Consider the following 22,089-nt stretch of genomic DNA (forward strand, 5'->3'; position numbering starts at 1 on the left):
CATCATTCAATCCTGGGCAACGTTGGGTCTCCTTGCTGGTAATATAAATATATATACTCCTATAAATTTGTATTTTCTTGTATATTAATATTAAAAACTTTTTTTTTCTATTTATTTAAAAAAAAAATAAAACGTTGTTATATATGGATCGTGAAATTGCGTTCATCTGCAAACGATCGAGCTAATTTGCATATTGTTTTAAACATTCATTTTAATTAATTCCCTATTAGCTTTTTGGTTTTCTTATGAGATGATCATCTTTAGTTAACTATTATGTGTAATTATATTCATGCAGATATTCTACATGATTTATACTTGTATAATATTTGTATAAAAAGATTATAGTAAACACAAACCTTTTTCTATATATATTTATGTATGCTTATATATATATTTGTTTAAAAAAGTTTTGCCTACCAAACTCCCCTGTCTGTCAGTTTTTGGTCCACAGACATGAAACTTAATATATAGGGTATTCGAACTCATGCGAAACTTTATATTTGGGTATTAGCTGGGGAAAATCGGTGCAAAAGTGTGAAAATTAAAGAAATGGAGTTTGCCAGGTGAAGGTCGAACAGCATTACGGATATGCATGCGTAACATAATAACTATTAGTTCATGTTTTAATTTTTAGTCTTGCAGCAAACACGTTTTCGGGTCTATAGGGAACAAATTCATACACACAGAATCCCTATATATATATATATATATATAAGGAAGCCGTTTGAATACAGATGTCTAGTGGATAAATGTGGACCAAAAACAAATTAAGACATACAAATGTGACAGGGAAATAAGTTTTTTGGCTTTCTACTATTTTATTATCAATATAATTTTTAAATTTTATATTTTTTAATCACAATTACTTGTTATCATTGCAGTTCGATGTAGGGTTCGTATGACATAATATTTCAAGAAAAATTCTATTCTTCCGATGTGGGTTTTAATTTAGTTCCAAATGTACAAAAGATGAATTGGAATCTCGTCCTATATGCTATCTTTATATCCACTACACACACAACACTTCAAGCAAGCTACATCAACGTCTTAAATTGCTATATATTTGTCTGGCTTCTAACTTTATTAAACTCTGACGTCAGAGTATTGATTGCATATTCCCTCTTTCTTCTCCCATTACCAATTTTTGTGTTTCGAGGAAGGAATGCTGCTGAGTTTTACAAGAATCATTGATTAATAAAGCGTGTCCTTGAATATAAGTTTGGCTGTCATTTCTTTGCAAAATGAAAACATCCTTTGATATGTCGAAACATGAATACAGTAGAGACGGAGCAGAGAACCAATGGGATAAATAACCGAAAATAATAATAGCTACTAGAAGGTAGACCCAGCTTTGCCTGCGTCTATTTCAAAAGTATTTCATTTTCTGCAGATTTTCTGTTGCCACTTTACAATAATAGGAACAGTCCATAATTTTTAAGGTAGCTCTCTTGTAAAAGTAAAAGTAGAAAATGGAATTTGTTTTACTTTTAGCAGCCTTGTAACTCTCATTTTCCTTATTTTTGTCCGTTATTTCTCACATTCCATGAGTGATGTCTCTGACAAAGTGGAAAGAATTGCTGTATTCTGGCTCAGAATCTATACATCTAACACTTGTTGATCGCTAGTTTTTAACTTTAAAGTATTTTTTTAGCTCCTTACATCTAGTGGCTTTATGCCTTGTCTGAAGTGATTTCCATTTACAAATAGAAATAAATGAATCTAGAAGCTAACATATTTATTTTTGAGCATTTATTTGTATTTTATCAGAAAAATATCTATATCATCATCTAATATATAAACGTCTGTATGTCTGCCTGTCTGTCTCCATATTTTCAAACTCTATCTCTTCCAAAACTAAAAGTCGCAGAGTGGCGCTAGGGGCTTCAAATGATTGGATTTTTTCACAAACCGTTTTTTAATGGGTCTTTAGCCCATTAAAATAGGTTTTAATGGATCAAAAATGGGTAAAAATTGAAAAAAATCGTTAAACATTTTGTACAATCATCTTAGTTTAATCTTAATTGTTGATCAGTTCATATGCGTGTCACGTTGGTACCGTATTAACGTCACCAGCTTTGAATGCTACAGTTTTGCTTTCGATTTTGATTTTAGCTGATGGCACCCAAATACTTTTTTTTACTTTTGAAATCACGACTATAATAATAGCTACGAAATCTGGGAAAATTAAGATATCATATTTAAGTGTGTTTTACGACCGGGCAAAGCCCCCCCCCTCCCTCTCGCTAGTACATAATATTAAATTTCTGTTTTTAGTGAAGAGGCAGAAGGCCAATCAAATAAATAACAGAAAATAAAAACTACTAGCAGGCTGACCTAGCATTGCCCTAATGCAAGAGAAGTGGAAAGATTTTGTTTAAATATATGCAGATTTAATTTTATGTTTATTTACTGACTACAGCAACTATTTGTCTATAGAGATACTCTAGAAAACTACACCACATGCTTGTGGGCAAAATTATGTTAAGGAGTTTTGATTGTAATGTTTTCTCATCACCTGTGGATTAGCAGAAGTACTTACTTAAGTCATCTTCGGGCTGGATAAGTATAGACAGTTTGTTGAACCTGTGCATTTTACACTTTTACGGTTCTCTATGTACCGCGAGGTAAAAATACTAGATTGAGAAACTGGCGTGGTCTATCCTTTTCTGTGGGGTATATAGGACTCTAGTACGGCACAATCACGTTGACACACTGGTTCTCGCCAGATCACCGAAGTTAAACAACGTTGAGCCTGGCCAGTACCAGATGGATGACCATTTGGGAAGGCTAGGCACTGTATGTACCTTCTGGAAAGGATGGGCGTGGGGCCAGCACCCTCACCCTGTAAAAAGAACACCTCACTACAAAAGCATCTACAAAAAGTTGTAGATGGTCTATGCCCCTCCAGGGGCTCAAGGGCTATGGATGGAGATAGGACTCTCTTAGGCCGTGGTAGGCACCCCATCTAGTGATGGCGTCACAATAACAAATACCCTTGATAGCCCTGGCGAAGCAGCAAGTATTCAGCTACCGACAAGATTTGAATTACACTACAAACTCGTGTAGTAAGTTCAATCTTGGCTGTGGTTGTGCTGGATGGATGCACGGTTCTTTGCTCACAGGAATAGTGCACTTTTCTGTTTCAAGAATGGTCTTCCATAAAGCTGTGATATTTTTTTTTTGTCGAAGCATTCGTTTTTTGATAGTCACCACAAGAATGACAACTACCCGTAAGGAACAGGTTTTTTAAAACATTTTTGTTAAAGTTTTACTCCTTTAAATCTGCTGTGTTTTGTCTATGCGCATGCATATTTTTTAACAGGCTAACCTTGTGAAAGATGTGACAGTCATTTTAACAACTTTATTTTGTGCATCGCAGTACAGAGACAGGTACTATAACTTCTACAGACCATTTATAAATGGCAGTTGTCTGTGTGTGTATGTCGAGTTAAATGTTAAAAACTACAAACTAAACACCCACAAAGTTGGTATATTCTTGCTCAGCATTTTCCTAGATGAATAATATCTAAAATTAAAAGAAAAAGTATTCATTCTTTGGGGTTCAATCGGGTCGGGTGTTGTCGGGATAGAGGGTCAGTTTTACAGGCATTTTATGTACTAATTGCTGATTCATTCCTCGAAGAATCTATTGTATAAAAGAGAGCTGTGTGTGTGTGTGTGTGTGTATTTTCAGAGAGGAATGGGCTGGGCAGAGGAAAAAAAGGCGGTTAGTGAGAAGTAGGAGGAAGAGAAAAAGATAGAAAAATAAGTATTGAGATAGAAGTTTTAATAGAAATACGGTACATTTTTGTCCTGGGCAACACCAGGTAGCCATGCTACCTTAACATAAAGCAACTGCACAATAAATTAAAGGTTCCAAATTTTGAAATTCTTTAAAAGAAACAAAAATCATTACTATTAAAATACAGCAAAACGTTAATAACTCAAATTTGGTATTCTAGTGAAAAACTTAATAATTGATATTATTTGTATTAATCAGACTGACGTTCTTATCTGGGTTGTTATTTTTACCACTTTTTGCCCAAAGTAATCTCTGGTTTTGTTTAGGTGCATCTTTTCAACCTTGGGAATCTTTATGTTGAAACTGAGAACCATATGCTGATTTTTGAGCTGAACCCTTTATTTAATTCATGGGGGTAGATTGTTCTTGTTCCAGCAGCCATGATCTGGTAGAAGTGTTAATTAATTTTTGTATGTTATTCTTAGTTCTAGCCTGATCACGACAAAGTAACAAAAAGGTTATTTCAAACTCCATTCACGAGTGGACATATCTTAATATCTGTTTTTGTTTATACTATATATGGAGACGTTATCTCAGAAAAAGAAAGGCAACATTAGCCTTGATAGAAAATGAAGTAAAAATAAATCCCTTGAATAAATATTAAAATATTAATGGTTTAAATCTATTCACGTTTGGTTTTAATTTGTTATAAGTAACAATGGCGAAAGCGAGTATTGAAAGAAAAACTTTTATGAGATGAAGGTCACAGTGACTCATACTGCTTTTTCCCTCTTTTTCATGTCAAACGGTGACAATATAGAACTCGACACTTAAAAAGTGGGAAGTGGCATGCTTCCTCCAAGAATAGTAAGTATTGTCAATTGTGTAATGGAATTCTTAGTGTCTTTTCAAAAATAGGATAGGAAATCGGCGATTGAACAAGTTCACTTCAATTCATTAATTTTTCGTAAAGACCAATCAATAGATATGTGTCCCGTCACACAAAAGTTAGCAAATAAAAGAAGTTTGGATTAAAAACAAGAATTTTTCTTTTTGAGTTTTGCTTTATGCGGAGCAGATGGATCACCGGTGAAACATAAAAAGTTCTTTCTGATTAATGTTAACTTATTGAGACAACTGGAATAGACATGGCTGTCAAAAAAAAATTTCCAAAAACTTTAAATAATTAATATACTTTTTATAATATCCATTTTTTTAATGACGTTTAGAAGATTATATTAAATTTTCTCAACCCTGTCTGTGCTGATAAATATTTTTTCAAGAAAAAAAAAAAAATGATAAAAAAAGATCGATAACATATTTTATTAAAACTAAAACCATTCTGCAAAATCAGACACATTCGTTTGAGTATTTTCTTAAACGAGAAAACATTCATAAATTTTAAATTCTTAGAACAATGGAAAACATTAAGGAAATATTATTCAGAAGGGACTTTATTTTAAGTGGCACCGACAATATGTGTGCTCCACAGAAACTGAAACTCAAAAAGAGAAAACTTTGTCTTTAGCAAAAACCTGCTGGACGAAATCATCTCAGGTGTTTAGGAGAATGCAAATAATGAGTCAGATAATCCCTCCCTCACCATAGTAAATGGAAAGAAATTCTCTCACTATTACCATAATGAGACGTTTTCTTTCTGTTTTCTTTTTTTTACAAAGGAGTCACCATTTATCAAGGCCCGAAGGCCACTCGAGGATAAGGGTTAATAAGCGTATAGTGGTCAATGGGACAATGTCATAATAATTGTTAGTAGTGAAAATTTGGTAAATTGGATTGTTTAAGAGGAACGGTTCATCAAGAACTTGTTTATGTTGTATTTGAAGACGACCATATGATAGTCAGCTGAAAAGCAGGCAAAAGGAAGAGAGTTCCACAGGTGTGCAGTTCTAAGAAAGAAACTTTGTTCATGGAATCTACGACTAGGTTTAGGCACAGATAAAGAGTGGCGGAAATTATTGATAGTGTTTTCAGCTAGACAAGTGTTTCTTGTGAAAGTTTGGCGAGGGGGGACCATAGATTGGAGCTCAGACGAGCACTTGCCATGAAAATAACGATAAAACAGAGACGGGCTTGTAACATTTCTTCTGTAAGATAGAGGTTGCAGGGGAGAGAAAAGGACACCCCAACTAAGCTACAAAGTCTGTTTTGAACTCTGTCAAGGCAGGATAAGGTTTTACTAGCAGTTCCTGCCCAAATGTGGCAACAGTACTCCATCCTTGGACGTACCTGGCTCTTATATAGGTAGAGAGTTGCATCAGCAGTGAGATATCTACTGGATCGATAGAAGGATCCCACCATTTTTCAGCAACCTTGGCAACAGATTTGATGTATGTGTTCCATTTCAGGTCAGGTGTAATGGTTAAGCCCAGGAGCTTGTCAAAACATGGAGCCTCCTCAAGATGAGAGCCATTCATTTCAATTGAGGATCAGAACGTTGATGTAAAAACAGAAGTTTGGTTTTAGATGCATTAAAAGTAACCAGCCACTTCTTTCCCCATTGTACCACATGCTCAAGATCAGAGGAAGGAGAATTAGAGAACTTGGTCGTTAACGGTCTTTGATGTACAGCCATAGATGGTAGTGTCATCAGCATAAATGTCTACGAATGATCTAAGGATGTGATTTGGAAGATCATTGATGTAGGTTAGGAAGAGAGTTGGGCCCAGAATAGACCCTTGAGGGACTCCAGCATTAATAGTCTGAGCTTCTGATTTCTGCCCATTAACCACTACTCTTATGAACCTATCAGACAGAAATGATTTAATAATTGAGAAGACATTTCCAGCTATACTATAACTGGAGATCTTGTGAAGTAAACCTTTATGTCATACTCTATCAAACGCCTTTGAAATGAAGCCTCCGCCAAGAGATTCGCTAATCCTATGAGATATAACCATAAGCACATTTGCTGAAGATCTAGCAGAATGGAAACCATATTGAATATCACTAAGAAGTTTATTTTTGCTGAGGTGGTAGACTACTTCTCTATTTAACACAGATTCCAGCAACTTACTCATGACACACAGGAGACTTATTGGTCTGTACTGAGAGGGAGATAACCGATCACCTGAATTCTTAAGTACAGGGCATACTGACGAGGTTTTCTAGGGTGTTGGGAAGCAATTCTCCTTAAGGCAAAGCTTAAACAGCTTTGTAAGTATGGGACCTACTTCTGGTTGAACCTTTTTTTAGCACTATAATGCCGTTAGGGCCAGTTGCTTTACTGGAATCAAGGTTTTTGATTAGCTTGGCAACTTCACGCAGAGGTATTTGTATATTACATAGAGTATTTTCTGATACAGATTAAATACTGGGGGTTGGGGGCCTTAGCCGCATAGGGTAGAATTAGCTGTAAAGTTCTTGGCAAAGAGTTTGGCTTTGCCTGATGTTGACGAGATTACCTCAGGTCCATTGATGATAGTTGGGATAGAGCACATGCTTCTGTTCAGGATCCTGTTTGCTATTTGCCAAAACTGGTGGGAACCAAGCCGCTGTTCACCTACTTTAGACTTGACAGACTGAGCATACAACTCTCTTGCATTCTTTATTACTTTTTTACAGTGGTTGCTGGCCATCCTGAAAGTGGCTTTAATCTCAGTACATCTATTACGTTGGAAGCAATGGAAAAAAAAAAATGAGTTCTGTGCGCAATGGTGGCAGCACATTCTGGAGAGAACCATGGTTGGCTGTTAAGTTTTTGCTGAAATTTTTTGGAGGGTATGAAGCAGTCTATAACTACATTTACCTATTCTGTCAGGTCGGATACTATAGAGGACACATCCTTTTTAAACATGGAATGCAGAGGTAGATCTGATATAAATGAATGGAAACTATCCCAGTTAGCCATAGTGTATCGATATACTGTATGATGGAGAGGTATGTCTGAGGATTTGCTGCATTTCGTTTTTATTTTAACTGATACAACTGAGTGGTCAAAAGATTCCAGTGGAGATAGAATGGAAGATGAGCATAACTCAAGGCAAGTTGTGAGAAAAAGGTCTAGGAGACTTGCATACTAACTGTCAGTATCAGGCACACGGGTGGATGCATGAACAATCTGAGTGAGGTCATAAGCAATAGAGAAATCGTGACAGAACCTCCCCTCATCATCTGTCTTGTTTGAGTGTGTTAACCATTCCACATTGTGAACATCGAAGTCTCCACAAACGTGAATGTTAGCCGAAAGATGAGCAGACAGGATGTGGTCAATTTTCTCAGATATGCTTTTAAAGATAGTAACTCTGCTGTTGTGGGGCTGATAGAGAGCAAATATAAATGCAGTAGTGTGAGCAAGTGCAACTCAGAAACACATACAGGGTAATTTAGGATCTTCTCTGGAAATATCCCTACCACATGGAAAGCCATCTTTAATGAAGGCACATATTCCATGCCCATGGCGATCTTGGAGGTCAGATTTGAAAGTTAAGTTAGAGTATCCTTTAATTACAAACTCATCTAGGGAAATAGTTGGCCCAATACCAATTTCTATTTTCCTTTCTTTTTTTCTTAACTGATTGATGCATTTTGTTTCTTTTTTCCAAATTTCCAATTTTAAACGTTTTGTCTTTCATTTTTTTAGTGTCAATGATTTAAACATTATTTTATATGAATGTAAATACTGGCGAAGCATCATTTTTTTTCACTGTCGTTTTTAACGGAGGTTGTACACTTGTCAAGTATATTGGGTTAACAAATTCTATATTTGTGTCTACTTTTAAAATCAAATGACTTCATAAAAATTAGTTTTTTTTAAGAAAAGATATTTTTAATAAATTTTTCAATGTCAGCACAAAGTTTTATTCGTTGCATAAATCCAGTCATGGACACACGTCCGTTTTTTTCAAACGGCCATCTTTGTTTTCCAAATAACCAACTACATCAAGCAAGGGAGATCACTCTAAAATGTGTCATAAAGGAACAGAACTTTTACATCTCAATATAAAGGACATAACTTAACACAAAGTACTATGTATAAAGAAAAACTGAAAAACATCAAAATAAAAGACAACAAAAATTCAAAATTTGGTAAAATTATTCAACTGTTAACATCGATATGTGCTGTACTTACCACATGTTTTTAGAAATACTCTAAATTACTGTAGTGAAACACAATATTTCACCACCTTTAATGGCGGTATCCATCCCCACCCCCTAATTAAATGACTATGGTAAATGAATAAATACTCCTAAAATTTAATTTCTGTGTAACAATTTAAATGACTGTTAGTGGCGTAATATGGATATAGTTTTTCATTCAAATATTTCTGATTTACATGAAGTTTGATAATTATTAGGCACTAATAGGAAGTCCCCACATTGCTCAGGATTGAAAGAGAATCACTACTATGTAGTTTTTTCACTATGCTCATAACACCTTATCACTTTGTTTTTACTGCGCCTCTCCTTCTATTTTGGCCCTTAATAATGTAGTTGAAAGGAGCTGAAATGTTTGAAAATCTTTCAGAATTAATGTATTATACGTATGGCTTTCATTAAAATCAGGTATACATATTTTAAGTTTAAAGGGCGCTTTGTTTTCACAGGTTACTTAAAGGTGGGGGCACATAGATATGCAGCACAGAGGGTAAGACCATTTCCATTGTCTTCTGCAAAGAATTTTATACATATGATTTAAATTTCATAAAAATAGTATAAGTTTTAAGGTGGTTATGCCCTTATAGCCTCATTACATTGTTTTTTAATGGGGAAGACAATGGAAGTGTTCCCAAGTGTTTAAATACACTCGTATTTAGACACTTCCATTGTCTTCCCATTAACTTTTTTGTATGAAAATATACTGTTAGATCCTGTACGAACTGGATTTTTCTCTTGTCTAAAAAGGATCTGATTATATTAAATATGATGTGGAATCGAACCTATGACTAATTCAAAGAAACAGCATTGATCAACTCAGGTTTAGTATAATACAATTAGATAATACTTTCCACAAAACACAATGCGTAAATCAAATGATAACGCTTTTTTAATTCAAATATTGTTGGACTTTCTAATGTGTCGGTAAATAATTACTTTCTACAACTGGAGAGACATGTACGAGTTATTGCTTGAAGAGCTAGACTTTTTTTTGTTTGCAAGCTAATTTCTCTGATCCATTCAATAGCAGAGCAAACCGTTCATCATGTAATTGTAGGTTCATTTAACAGTCACTTAAAAGCAACCTTTGAAATCGAATCTAAACTAATAATTAGAAATTGTTACGTTTTAAATGATTTACCGTTGTTGCTGCTGCTGCTGATGTCTCTTCAGTTTATCGTTTTATACACAACTAGCAAAATACCCACACTAGATGGATAATTCACTGATCAAAATAAATGTGCACCACTTCTATGACTTCTTATAATTATTAATATCTATATGCTATCAACTTTAGTGCCTATAGTTTTTGTTCTAATTTTGATCAAATCAAATGATTTCGATTCTAGAAAAATATTTAAAATTTGGGGCTTAAGCATGAAAGCTTTCAAGAAATTTAAATTCAAGGAATCTTGCTTAATTTATGTCTTATGACTATGGATAAAATTTAATGCAAATCTGATCTACATAAATTTTCAGATGAGAATATATCCCCTAAAAAATTATTTAGAATACTCCAGAGGAACTGAAATTTGGAGAATATTTATTATTTGATCTTTTGATGCCTATTGTTAAAATTTCATGAAGATTAAAGGCATTGCGGCATGGTCTTTGGCTTTGTTAGAGGCCATCTTGGACAATGAGAGCGTCTTTAAATTGTGCCAAGAACCATGCTGACATTTAATATATATTGGGTGTAAAAGTTATGTTTTAGTAAAGGAAGAAAATGAAAGATATGTATGTATGTATGTATGTATGTATATATATATGTATGCATATATATATATATATATATATATATATATATATATATATATATATATATGCATATTAAAATGGAAATAAATAAAACATGAAAGAATAGAAGAGTCACCAGCTAGAAAATGCTGGGAATTTTGAAATGAAAGTGAGAAAACATGAATTTAAGAACAAAAAAAAACATTTCTATCAACAATTTTACAGACATGTAAAATATACTTTGAAAGACCAAAGTTTGTTGAAGTTTTTGAATAAGAAGTAGATAAAAGCACCAGAAAGTTTGTTTCAAAGTTCTTGTGTGTGTGAGAGAGAGAGAGAGAGAGAGAGAGAGAGAGAGAGAGAGAGAGAGAGTTTACCTTCTGGGTGTATGAGTTTACAGGAGAAATAGCAGCAGGCTTAAGGAAATTTCAGTGTGGCACATTCCAGTCTTCTGGGATGAGCTTTGTTTGTTTTGAAAGATAAGGTATGTTGTGTCGCAGGTGTTCTTCCCCCCCCCCGCCTCCCCGGAAGAACTCTGATTTTGGTTGACCAAGTCACTGACATTTAATTTCGCACAGGATTGTTACTTTTGGAGTTTGAAACTATTTTTATTAATTGTAAAATATTTTGAGTTCACAGTATATCTAAAGATCCTTTTCAGTGCAAATATTCACCTTATTTTAGCATCGGACCAAGATCACAGGGTAATATCTGTTCTGATGCTACACATCATCTTTTCTGTTCTCGGTCATTGGAGGAGAAATACTTCATGACTGAAACAATTTTTATTTTTATTCCTATCCAGAATGCCCCTTTTTGGGGAGCTGGATTTTCCCCACATTAAAAACTGACCTTTTGTCTAACACTACCCTCATGGGAAGGCAAGTAAAAAAAAATTTTTAACATTTATTTTATTTATTTATGTTTTTTCTTTTTCATTTGGTAAAGTAATCTTGTTAGAATTGCAGAAAATAATGTGACAAAAAAATATTAATCTATGTCGCCAACAGATACATTCAAACAAGCTATTTTTGTAATAGTAATTTGACAGGGTAACTGAAATATTATAGCAATGTAATTTTTTTGCAAGTGAATGAGGAACTTAATCTTCAACAGAAACATTTTAAGTTGAACTATTAGAATTGAGCCTGCCGAAATTTTATTAATGATATAAAACCTTGTTTTTATTTTGTGTACTCATTATATATTTTTGTTTCATATACTTATGGCCTCGCTTTTTATAAAAAAGGGATTTAACAAAGGAGAAATGTTCGTAAAATATTTGTAGGTATGTATGAATTGACAAGGAATGAATGTTCGTAAAATGCTTGTAGGTATGTATGAATTGACAAGGAATGAATGTTCGTAAAATGTTTGCAGGTATGTATGAATTGATGAGGAATGAATGTTCGTAAAATGTTTGTAGGTATGTATGAATTGACGAGGAATGAATGTTCGTAAAATGTAACTTATCTTTTGGACGATGGAGATGGTTAGGGTAGGGGTCGGTCATCCTGCTGTCGGTGATGCGTGTCTTGGCTTGTAACTGGAAAGCGAGTGACTTTTTCATCAGCAGCTAGCAGCCCGACGTCTTCATCTTCTTTTTCCTGCTCTCTTCTTTGGTTTGTGTGAATTAGGCATTGTTTAAAATTGAAGGCGTTTGGCCCATAACATGAGAGCGTAGTCGGCTTCAGTTCACTGGTGCCTTATCTCTTTTTCTTCTTCATCTCTTTAGGTCGGGTGGGAGAATCTGTCCATGCGTTCACTGATGCAGCAGGGCGAATCTCCTCTTTCTCACGTTTTGGTTCCCTCATTTTATAGTGGCAAACCGGCTCCCAGCGACTGTGATATTTGAGGTGTTTATTTTAGGCGCGGAGCTCTGCCATTGGTCGATAATTATTTTGTGGTTATCTTATTTTTTTCTTCCCAAGCGGAAGCGTTGCATGGAACCATGTGTAAAAGACGATTTTTCATTTTGTCTCTCATGGTGGATGCGTTAACATCCGGTTCGCTGCTAATTCTCATCATGTTCCCACATATTTTAATGTAAATAAATTTATAAATATATATAATACTAGACAACCCATAGCCTATCGGGTCAATGTTGGTACATCGTATATTAATGTATACATTTAATACCTTGAACTGCTTGGGTTGGAAGATTAGATAGATATTTTTAAAGTATATTAATTTATTGGTACATCTCCCCCACCCCCCTCTGAAGATGACGGAGAGAAGAGAGAGAGAGTAATTAATGTGTATAATATGAAAATGCGGCACTTGTACATTATTGTTTTTAGGACAATGTTTTTGTTTTCATTTTGAAGATCTCAGAACAGGGGGAGGCAATTCATGTAGATTGTGTCTGAAAATACTACCCCTAGAATCGTAGATATTCCGCATCTCTATCCACTGTGTCACAAGTGCCGAAAGGTAATCAAGGTTGGATTTTTTGATCTTATAAATCCACATTTTTATATTTTTTTAGTTTTTCCAATCGTCGGGTCTGTACCGATTGTTATATTGTTGAATTAATTTGGAATTATTTTGAGATGAATAATTCGTATAATTTATCATATTTAATTATTTGGCCTGTTATCCTCATCTGCCAGTTGTTTTTTTTCACAATGTTTCGGATAATTATTCTTCTGGTCTTCGACAGGTTAACCGCAACGGGGTAGGAATGTTGAATTCTCCAACTACATCCACAGCAATTACTGCCTTCAATAGCTGTTGTCATCTCACCACGGTTTGGCCAACTAATCCCCTGACCGGCTTTGGGTGGGATCGAAAACAACAACTGGGAGATGAGGATAACAGTCCAAATAATTAAATATAATAAATTATACAAATTACTCATCTCAAAATAATTCCAAATTAATTCAATAGTGTATTTTTTTGTCATACATTTTCATATGACAACGTTCATTTATCTCAGAATTTTGACTTTGCTACGAAAGTTTCAGAATTTTAACTTTGTTACAAAAGTTTCAGAATTTGGACTTTGTTACCAAAGTTTCAGAATTTTGACTTATGAAAATTTAACTTCTTAAAAAACAAGAAAAAGTCACATGCATTCCAATAATGACTGTAAATAAAAGTAGATAAAAGTATAAAGTTTAAACCTTTATTTTTTTTTTTTTAAATAACCATAATATTATGATAACCAGAGGACGACGGATCCTGATGCTGAAGCCTCCAGGATTTCCCCAGAAACCTGTTAGCTGCAACGTTGCTACCACTCCTACTATGGTGAAGAAAACTTTAGTTTGTATGGGTGGGATGCAGCTGTTGTAGAAACAAGTGCCTCGTTATTATATGGAGAATACTACTATGTATAGCTATCACTGTTTTAAATGCTATTACCACTGCTGATCAAAAATTTAAGACCACTTAAAAATCTTTAAAAAAGGGTTTTTTTAAGGATAGATTTTAAACTCTTCCGACTTAAGATTACTAATACTACAATCTAAAAGATTATGGAAACAAAAAGGTATATTCCAAAAATTTTATTTAAAAATTTGCATTTTTATTAAATTAGGCTTTTTACACATGATCCAAATTATAAGACCAATGGTATAAATTGTTAGATTTATGGTAATTCTAATGTTTTTAGTTCAGTTAGAGATTAGCAACCACTGTGTAAAGGTGTTACCATGCTTAAAGCAAGAAAACTAGCCTAAGTTGAGCGCTCGTGAATTCTATGATTCCACAAGCAAGGATTCTCACAATGAGCGATAGCAGCTAAGGTAGATCACAGTAAAACTGTTATTTGCAACTTTCTAAAAAACACTGAGAATTATGGAAAAGCAAAATCCTTTGGTAGCCCCAACCCCAATTTCTCCTGCATTCAGTAGGAGAATCAGACGGGTTGTTGTGAATGGCGGGACTTTCTTCTAGTCAAATTAAGGCGGTTACAGATGCTGATTGCAGTCCAATAACCATCAGACGACACTTACAACAAAAAGGCATGGTAAATAAAAAGTGTAAACAAATTCCTCGATTGCTTCCATGTCACAAAGTGGACCTCTTAAGATTTGGTCGTGAACACCAAACCTGGGACGTTGAGAAGTGGAAAAAAGTCCGGTTTTCTGAGAAAAAATTCAATTTAGGTAGTCCTGATGGCTTCCAGAGATATTGGCATGACAAAAACATGCCCCTTGAAATTTTTTTCCCACGTCATAGTGATGGAGGGTCCGTAATGGTATGGGGTGCCTTTTCTTACAGAAGGACGATGGAGCTCCATTTTTTGTAATACTCCTATGAATTCGTTTTTCTTTTGTGTATATTGATATTCATATTAAAAACCCTCTTTTCTATTTATTTAAAAAGAAAATATAATTTTCTTTTATATGGCTTGTGGAATTGCATTCACTAGCAAAAGATCTAGCTAATTTGCATATTCTTTCAAACATTCATTTTAATTAATTCCCTATTTTTTTCGGTTTTCTTATGGGATGATCATCTAGAGATAACTATTACATGTAATTATATTCATGCGGATACTCTACATGGTTTATCCTTGCATAATATTTGCGTAAAAAGTTTACACAAAACACAAAATTGTTTCCATATATATTTATGTATGTATTTTTGTTTAATCTATCTATCTATCTATAAGTGAACGTGTCTGTGTGTCTGTCTGTATGTCTGTCTGTGTACATTTCTCTACACAATAACTCTGTCAATTTTTAGTCTACAGACTCGAAATATGATATACAGGGTACTGAGATTTGGGAAAAATCTATCTGATCGGTTTTCAGACAGAAATTTGGCTGTTAGGGGTCAAAGTTCAACGATTTGACCTTAGAGAACTCTACCAAACTCCTCCGACAATTTTCGGTCTAAACACTTGAAATTTTAGATATAGGTTCCTTGGACATGGATCTAACTTAATAACTTGAGTTGAGCCCAAAACAATAAATGTTAAGGGGTCATAATGTGGGTCAAAGTTAAAAAAAAAATTGACCTCTGCAGTCTCTACCAAATTACTCAGACAATTTCTGGTTTAAACATTTGAAATTTTACATAAAGGGTATTCAGAGATAGGGCAAGCTTTTTAATCGGTTTGGCTCGAAAATTTGAACTACCAATATATAAATGTATGTATGTATGTTTGCATGTCTGCCTAAAACTTTCGACAGAGGCAACGGATTTTCAGAAGATCAGTATCGTTTTGAAGCTCTACCGTTCAGACGACAAATACCGAAAAATTGGCTAAAAACATTAATTTCTTCACCCTCAAATGGTCACTTTTCTACAGGGAGGGGTTGCTTTTTTTTTTCCGATATTTTCGAAAGTCATCCCCTCTTTTCGATTGTCTAGCTTTAATTTAAACCTATGTCACTTTCGGTTTGGCAGTGGTCGTAACACGTCACGTTTTTTTCCCCATTCTTTTCCTTCTTCACGGTACGGGTTCAAGCCTGCCTTCCTACTAACACTTTTTTTTTTTTTTTTGCTCAACACACACCTCCAAACACCCGGGCAATGCTGGGCACTCATGCTAGTATATCTATAAAAGTGGAAGTGTATTCAGACATAGAGCAACCTTTTTAATCGTTTTGTTTTGCTGAAAATTGGCTTCCAAGTGGTCAAAGTTCAAAAGATTTACCTTTGCGGTCTCTAGCAAACTATTTAGCCATTGGAAATTTTGCATAAAGAGTATTCAGACATGCAGCAAGCTTTTTAATTAGTTTTGGGGCGAAAATTTGGCTGCCAAAAGTTTAAAGTTTACAAAGTTGACCTTTACAGGCTCCACCAAATTCCTCCGCCAATTTTGGGTCTAAACACTTGAAATTTTAGATGTAGGTTACTTGGACATGGGTCAAACATTTTAATTTGATTTGAGCCCAAAACAATAAATGTTAAGGAGTCAAAATTGGGGTCAAAGTTTTAAAAAATTTGACCTTTGCTGTCTCTACCAACTTTTCTCTATGGTAGTTAAGGAAGCCTATTATATAGAAAGGCATTACTGTACATATTCACACTTTTTAATATATATATATGCACATAAAGTTATGAACAGTACATAGGGCTCGAGCAAAGTCGGGCTGAACTGCTAGTTTAATAGAATTTTTGTCTCTGGTGTTATAATTTTGATCATATGTAAAAAGCCTAATTTAATAAAAATGTAAATTTTAAAAATAAATATTTAGAATGTAGCTTTTTGTTTCCATAACCTTTTAGATTGGTAACCTTAAATCGGAAGAGTTTAAAAGCTATCCTTAAAAAAGGTTGGGGTTTTTTTTTTAGGATTTTTAAGTGGTCTTAAATTTTTGATCAGCAGTGTATATTAAAAAGGTTGTAAATAAGAATGAAAGCATTAAAGAATGGTCTGTTTTAATGATGAAAGATGGCAGCAGACAGACAAAATTTCTCCTTACATGCATCTATAAAACATCGAAAGATAAATATTATAATATGCAGTTTTGAACATTATTTTAAATCTCAGATAATTTTTGTTGCTTGCAGGTGTGTATGCAAACTTCCAAAGATGAAATCTGAGGTGAATTGCTGACAGAAGAAAGAAACAAAATAACAGGTAATTTGACTTTTTGTTTTCTCCCTTTTTCAATCTAATATCTCACTGGGAGGAAGAGTAGGAAGAGAGGGTAGGAGGCACAGCTTTCAAATAAGCCTATGCATGACTACTAGCGGGGTGACCCGCTGTGCCTGGTCGTAAAATATGCTTAAATATGATATTTTAATTTGTCCAGATTTCATATATATTATTATAGAGTCGTAATTTCAAAAGTAAAAAAAAGGATTTGGGTGCTATCAGCTAGAATCAAAACCGAAATCAAAACTATGGCATTCAAAGCTGGTGACGGTACCACTGTACCAACGTGACACGCATATGAACTGATTAAAAATAAACTAAGATGAATTTACAGAATTTATAACGATTTTTTTTCAATTTTTACCCCTTTTTGACCTCTTCAAAAGTATTTTAACCGGCTAAAATCCAATAAAAGAATGGTTCATAAAAATCCAATCATTTGAGGCCTCTAGCGCTGCTCTGCGACTTTTAGTTTCAGAAGAGATAGAGTTTGAAAATATAGAGACAGACAGACATGATGAGTCTTATAAATTAGATAATATTCATTACTGTGCACAATTTTACTCTCTACCTCTCATTTTGTACTTTTTGGTTCCCCGACAAAAGGAGGGTGGACCTGTAAATTCACCCTTGTCCGTTTGTCTGTCCGCACTTTTCTCAATAACTACGCCTTGGAATTTAAAAAATTTTTTACACAAACATTAAACATGATATGAGTAAAAAAAGTAACAGAACAGATTTTCCAGGAAAACTCCGGTTGATCTCCCTAGGGCTGTCTTCCGAGTTAAAATGGCTAAAATTGACACTTTTGTGCTTATTAAAAAAAACTGATGCCTTGGATTTAAATAAAACTTTCTGTATAATTTTGTTTATCTATACTTTATGATAACTCTTGTGTGTGCCCCAGGGGCTCTTTTAGGGGTAATTTTTGGAACTATTTTATTATAATTGTCCAAAATTTTCTGTGTATGTCTATTTAGCAGTTTTGCATGGTGCTGAACTCAAATTTAAATATGTTAAGGGTTGGGGACTTGTGGGGGGGAATGATGGACTTAGTCATTTCTTTTTTTTGCATGGTGCAGGACTCAAATTTACATATGTTAAGGCCTAAAACTGCATCGTTTGTTCATTTTCACCAGGATTTGATGTCCCCTGGGGACTTTTGGGACTAAACTGGAGGTGGGGGGGGGCAGATGCTGAACTTAGTCATTTTTTTTTATACCTCGTTCACTGTGCACTCACAGGGGACCACGCCTGCTTCCCTTGTTAACTTTTTTATTTGATTCTGTTTAAAATAAAATCTTCAGCTGTTATCAGTATTAATAAAATAATAAATATGTATTGATTTTAAACTACCAGTAAAACTAAAATCTATAGACCCCCCCCCACACACACACACAAGTGTGTTTTTATGTTTGAAAAAAATACAGGAACAGTTAACATGTTTTTACAATAATCTGGACAAAATGACAACTTTTTAGTTAAATATTTAAAAAAATTTATAAAGAATCGGTAAAAATATTGGAATCGTCCCATCACTAATATATATATATATATATATATATATATATATATATATAATAATATAAAGCTGTATGTGTGTGTGTGTGTGTGTCTGGTCACGAATAGGCTCCTATATGGTTGACTATTTTAAAACCTGATTACATATAATGATAGAAGATGTATGGAGACACAGGAATGGGTATGTTTGATCTGGCAGAATGGTGGTTCATTAAAATTGTGGGGGCTTCGTTCGCGCCTGGTCCACAAAGTATGGAAATAAAAAATTTAAAAATTAAAAAAAAAAAAACGTTTACAAGTGTTTTTGATATAGATGTACATAAGAATACTTTGATAAGTATGTTTTAACTTAAATAGGGATGGTATAATAAAATTGTGAGGTCTGCGTTCGCGCCTGGCCTCCATAGAATGGAAATAGGCACAGACTTTATTAAAGAATTTTCATATCTATCTGCGTAAGTATACTTTGATAATTATGTTTCAGTTTGAAGAAATATGGTATAATAAAATTATGGGGTGTTCGTTTGCGCCTGACCTCCATAGAATGGAAATATGTAACAAAGTTTCACAAGGTTTTTTAATATAGATCCACAGAATATTGTGATAAGTGTTTCAGTGTGAACAGGTATGGTATAATAAATTATGGGGTTTATCTATTTTATTTTTACTTTCATCATATTTTGCTTTGGTTTTGATACCCCCAAATTCGAAGCTATCTCTTTATAACCCTTCCTTTTCATAACCTATCATACTTTCATAAATCAGAGTCCATTTTCTGTAGGCTGTTTTTGAACCCAGTCAACAAGGGGTACTTTTGCTAGTATGTATATATATATATATTGTGTGTGTGTCACATTTTTATTATATAAAAGACTGTGTGTAAGGATAAAGGAGTCGCTTACATAAGTGATGACATAATACAATCATCCAGTGACAGTTGTTTCTGTGAAATGCTTGGCTTTTAGTAAACAACATTTCTGAGATATTATTACTTATAAATGTTGCCATTCTTTCAACACAATAACTGAAAAAAAAAGGTGGTGTCTTTTCTTTCGGTCTAAATTAACATTTCTTTTGCTAACGTTCCAGTTGTTGACAGAAATTGTTGTGCTGAAAAGCAGGCAACTTCAATATGTTTGCAGATTAAAACAAAAAAAAAAAAAACAACAAAAAAACAAACAAACAATAATTTACGTCACAGACATATTCTTTTGAAGAATAATATAAACAATTTAGAAAACATACATTCATGTGTGATCGTCTTTTTTTTTTATTGATATTTTTTTTTCATCGAAATCCTATGGCATTTATTTTTGTTTTTGTTAACGCTTTTATAATGTTTTTATAATGCCTGCGATATTTACAAAAACTAAAAGATCCTTCTGCATACCAATTGACATATGATGCCTAGCACAATTTAGTAGACTAACAATTTCAAGACGACTTGAAAAGGGGAGGGTGGATAGAGAGAGAGAGAGAGAGAGAGAGAGAGAGAGAGAGAGAGAGAGAGAGAGAGAGAGAGAATTTCATTATTAAAAAAAAACTTTAAGTAAGCAGAAACAAAAATTTCAAAAAGATGCATTTTGTAAAAAAAAAGTATTAATAATAAAAATATAGAAAAAAAATATTGTCCAAATCCAAGAAAACTGAAAATACCCAGAATTTATCACTTCCCCTAAAACACACATGCACACACACTGCCTACCACCCTTCAGGCTGTTTTTTTTTTTTTTAATACCAAAATCAAACTAATAGTCTTGAGCATTCTATGCTGAGAGGGCCTTGTTCTCTGTCTAAGATACTGTCCTGTGCTGTTCTAGGAGGCTTTACCGACTTTATCTTCTCATTCTTTAAAAAGAGGTTAGTTTATTGCTAATCGCCTGATGCATTTCTACTGAGAAATGCTGATGGGATTTCTCAGACAATTTTTGTTTGGCTAGAATACTCTTCATCTAAAAAGCTAGTTTTTCAAATCCCCTTTCCTCAAATTGTTAATAAGCTTCCCACCATGGGAGAGCGATAAATAGCGTGCTACTCAATGTCAGCAAGAAATTAATGGTAGGCGGCCGTTGCAATGACAGAAGTGATTTATAACAGTTACTGAAAGAGGCGGAGAGTGTTGGAAATCTTAGGAAGAGTTGTTGGCACTCAGACTCCAGGGAACATCACTTGTTATTTCTAGTGAGCAATCATTGATAATGGCTTGCATGAACACTCCTAATGAGTAAATTATAAATTTTTATAGTATGAGCCGTTCCATAGAAGTTAACAAATTTACCGAATTTCCATTACTAATGATTACTATATTGTCCAATTTCTACTGTACACTCTTTAAGCCTTATCCTCGAGTGGCCTCTTGGCCGTGATAATGTGGTGATGCCTGTGTAAAAAAAAAAAAAAAATCCAATGGAACAGAAAGTGCTAAGGTAGTTTTTTGTAAAAAAAAAAAAAAAAAAAAAAAAAAAAAAAAAAAAAAAATAATAATAATAATAATATCATCATCATCAACAACATTGATTGGTATTGCAGAAAATGATAATGCAAAGTCTGAGAGAATGGAAAGCACCATCCAAACCTTCAATGGAAATGCTTCGAGAGTACTGGAATCCTTAGTAGGCTTATTGTCACTCAAATTTAATTAAAATTTATAAGTGAGAGATAGAGCATGGTGAAAATGATAGATATTGTATAAGATAAATCTAGTGAAACAGAAATTAAATCTTGACATATTTTCTCACTCTTCGTTAATTATAAAGACATCCCACCAATTAGACTTGAAGAATAACGAATCTTGATAATTAAGACGAGTAATAATTAGTACTTATAAATTGGATAATTTTTATAGATCATTTGGCATCAAAATAATAATTAAAAAAACAAAACAGCTGAATGCGTCCTTTAAACATAAGGAAATGTATTCATACGCCAAGATTTTTTTTTTTTTCATACCAAAAGAGTTGTTGGCACTCAGACTCCAGGGAACATCACTTGTTATTTCTAGTGAGCAATCATTGATAATGGCTTGCATGAACACTCCTAATGAGTAAATTATAAATTTTTATAGCATGAGCCGTTCCATATAAGTTAACAACAACAAAAAAAAAAAAGTATTAATAATAAAAATATCTCTAGCAAAAAGTAAAAGAATTAAAAAAAAACGTAAAAAAAACGTAAAAGAAAGTTTAAAAAAAATGAATATATGAGATAAATGGTATTTTTTTGCTTTAAAAATAAAACACAAATAAATCATGACACTAAGCCAAAATGATAAAGATGAAATAAGGAAACTGGCAATATGGTGTTCAACAACAACAATCTGTTCCTGAACACCTCAAAAGCAAATACACTGATAATGGATTTTAGAAGATTGCCAAATACAAAATGGTTTAGTTGAGTATAATTAACAAGAGTTTAC

At 33.7% G+C, this 22,089-nt stretch overlaps 1 protein-coding gene across 9 annotated transcripts in view; it reads left to right on the forward strand.

Annotated features, from left to right (window-relative positions):
• Positions 1-22,089, forward strand: part of LOC145277657 (uncharacterized) — a 301,800-nt gene that overhangs the window by 66,818 nt on the left and 212,893 nt on the right. For 7 of the 9 annotated variants that reach the window (XM_080129277.1, XM_080129286.1, XM_080129278.1 and 4 more), the window contains exon 2: positions 17,066-17,135. The gene's annotated coding sequence lies outside the window, so the exon portion shown is untranslated. Of the gene's footprint in view, positions 1-17,045; positions 17,136-22,089 lie in introns of all 9 variants that reach the window. The other 2 variants (XM_080129280.1, XM_080129288.1) reach the window with 1 other exon arrangement.

Source organism: Euprymna scolopes, chromosome 6 (assembly GCF_053919585.1).
Source record: "Euprymna scolopes isolate OS-2025 chromosome 6, ASM5391958v1, whole genome shotgun sequence".
Taxonomy (NCBI): domain Eukaryota; kingdom Metazoa; phylum Mollusca; class Cephalopoda; order Sepiida; family Sepiolidae; genus Euprymna; species Euprymna scolopes.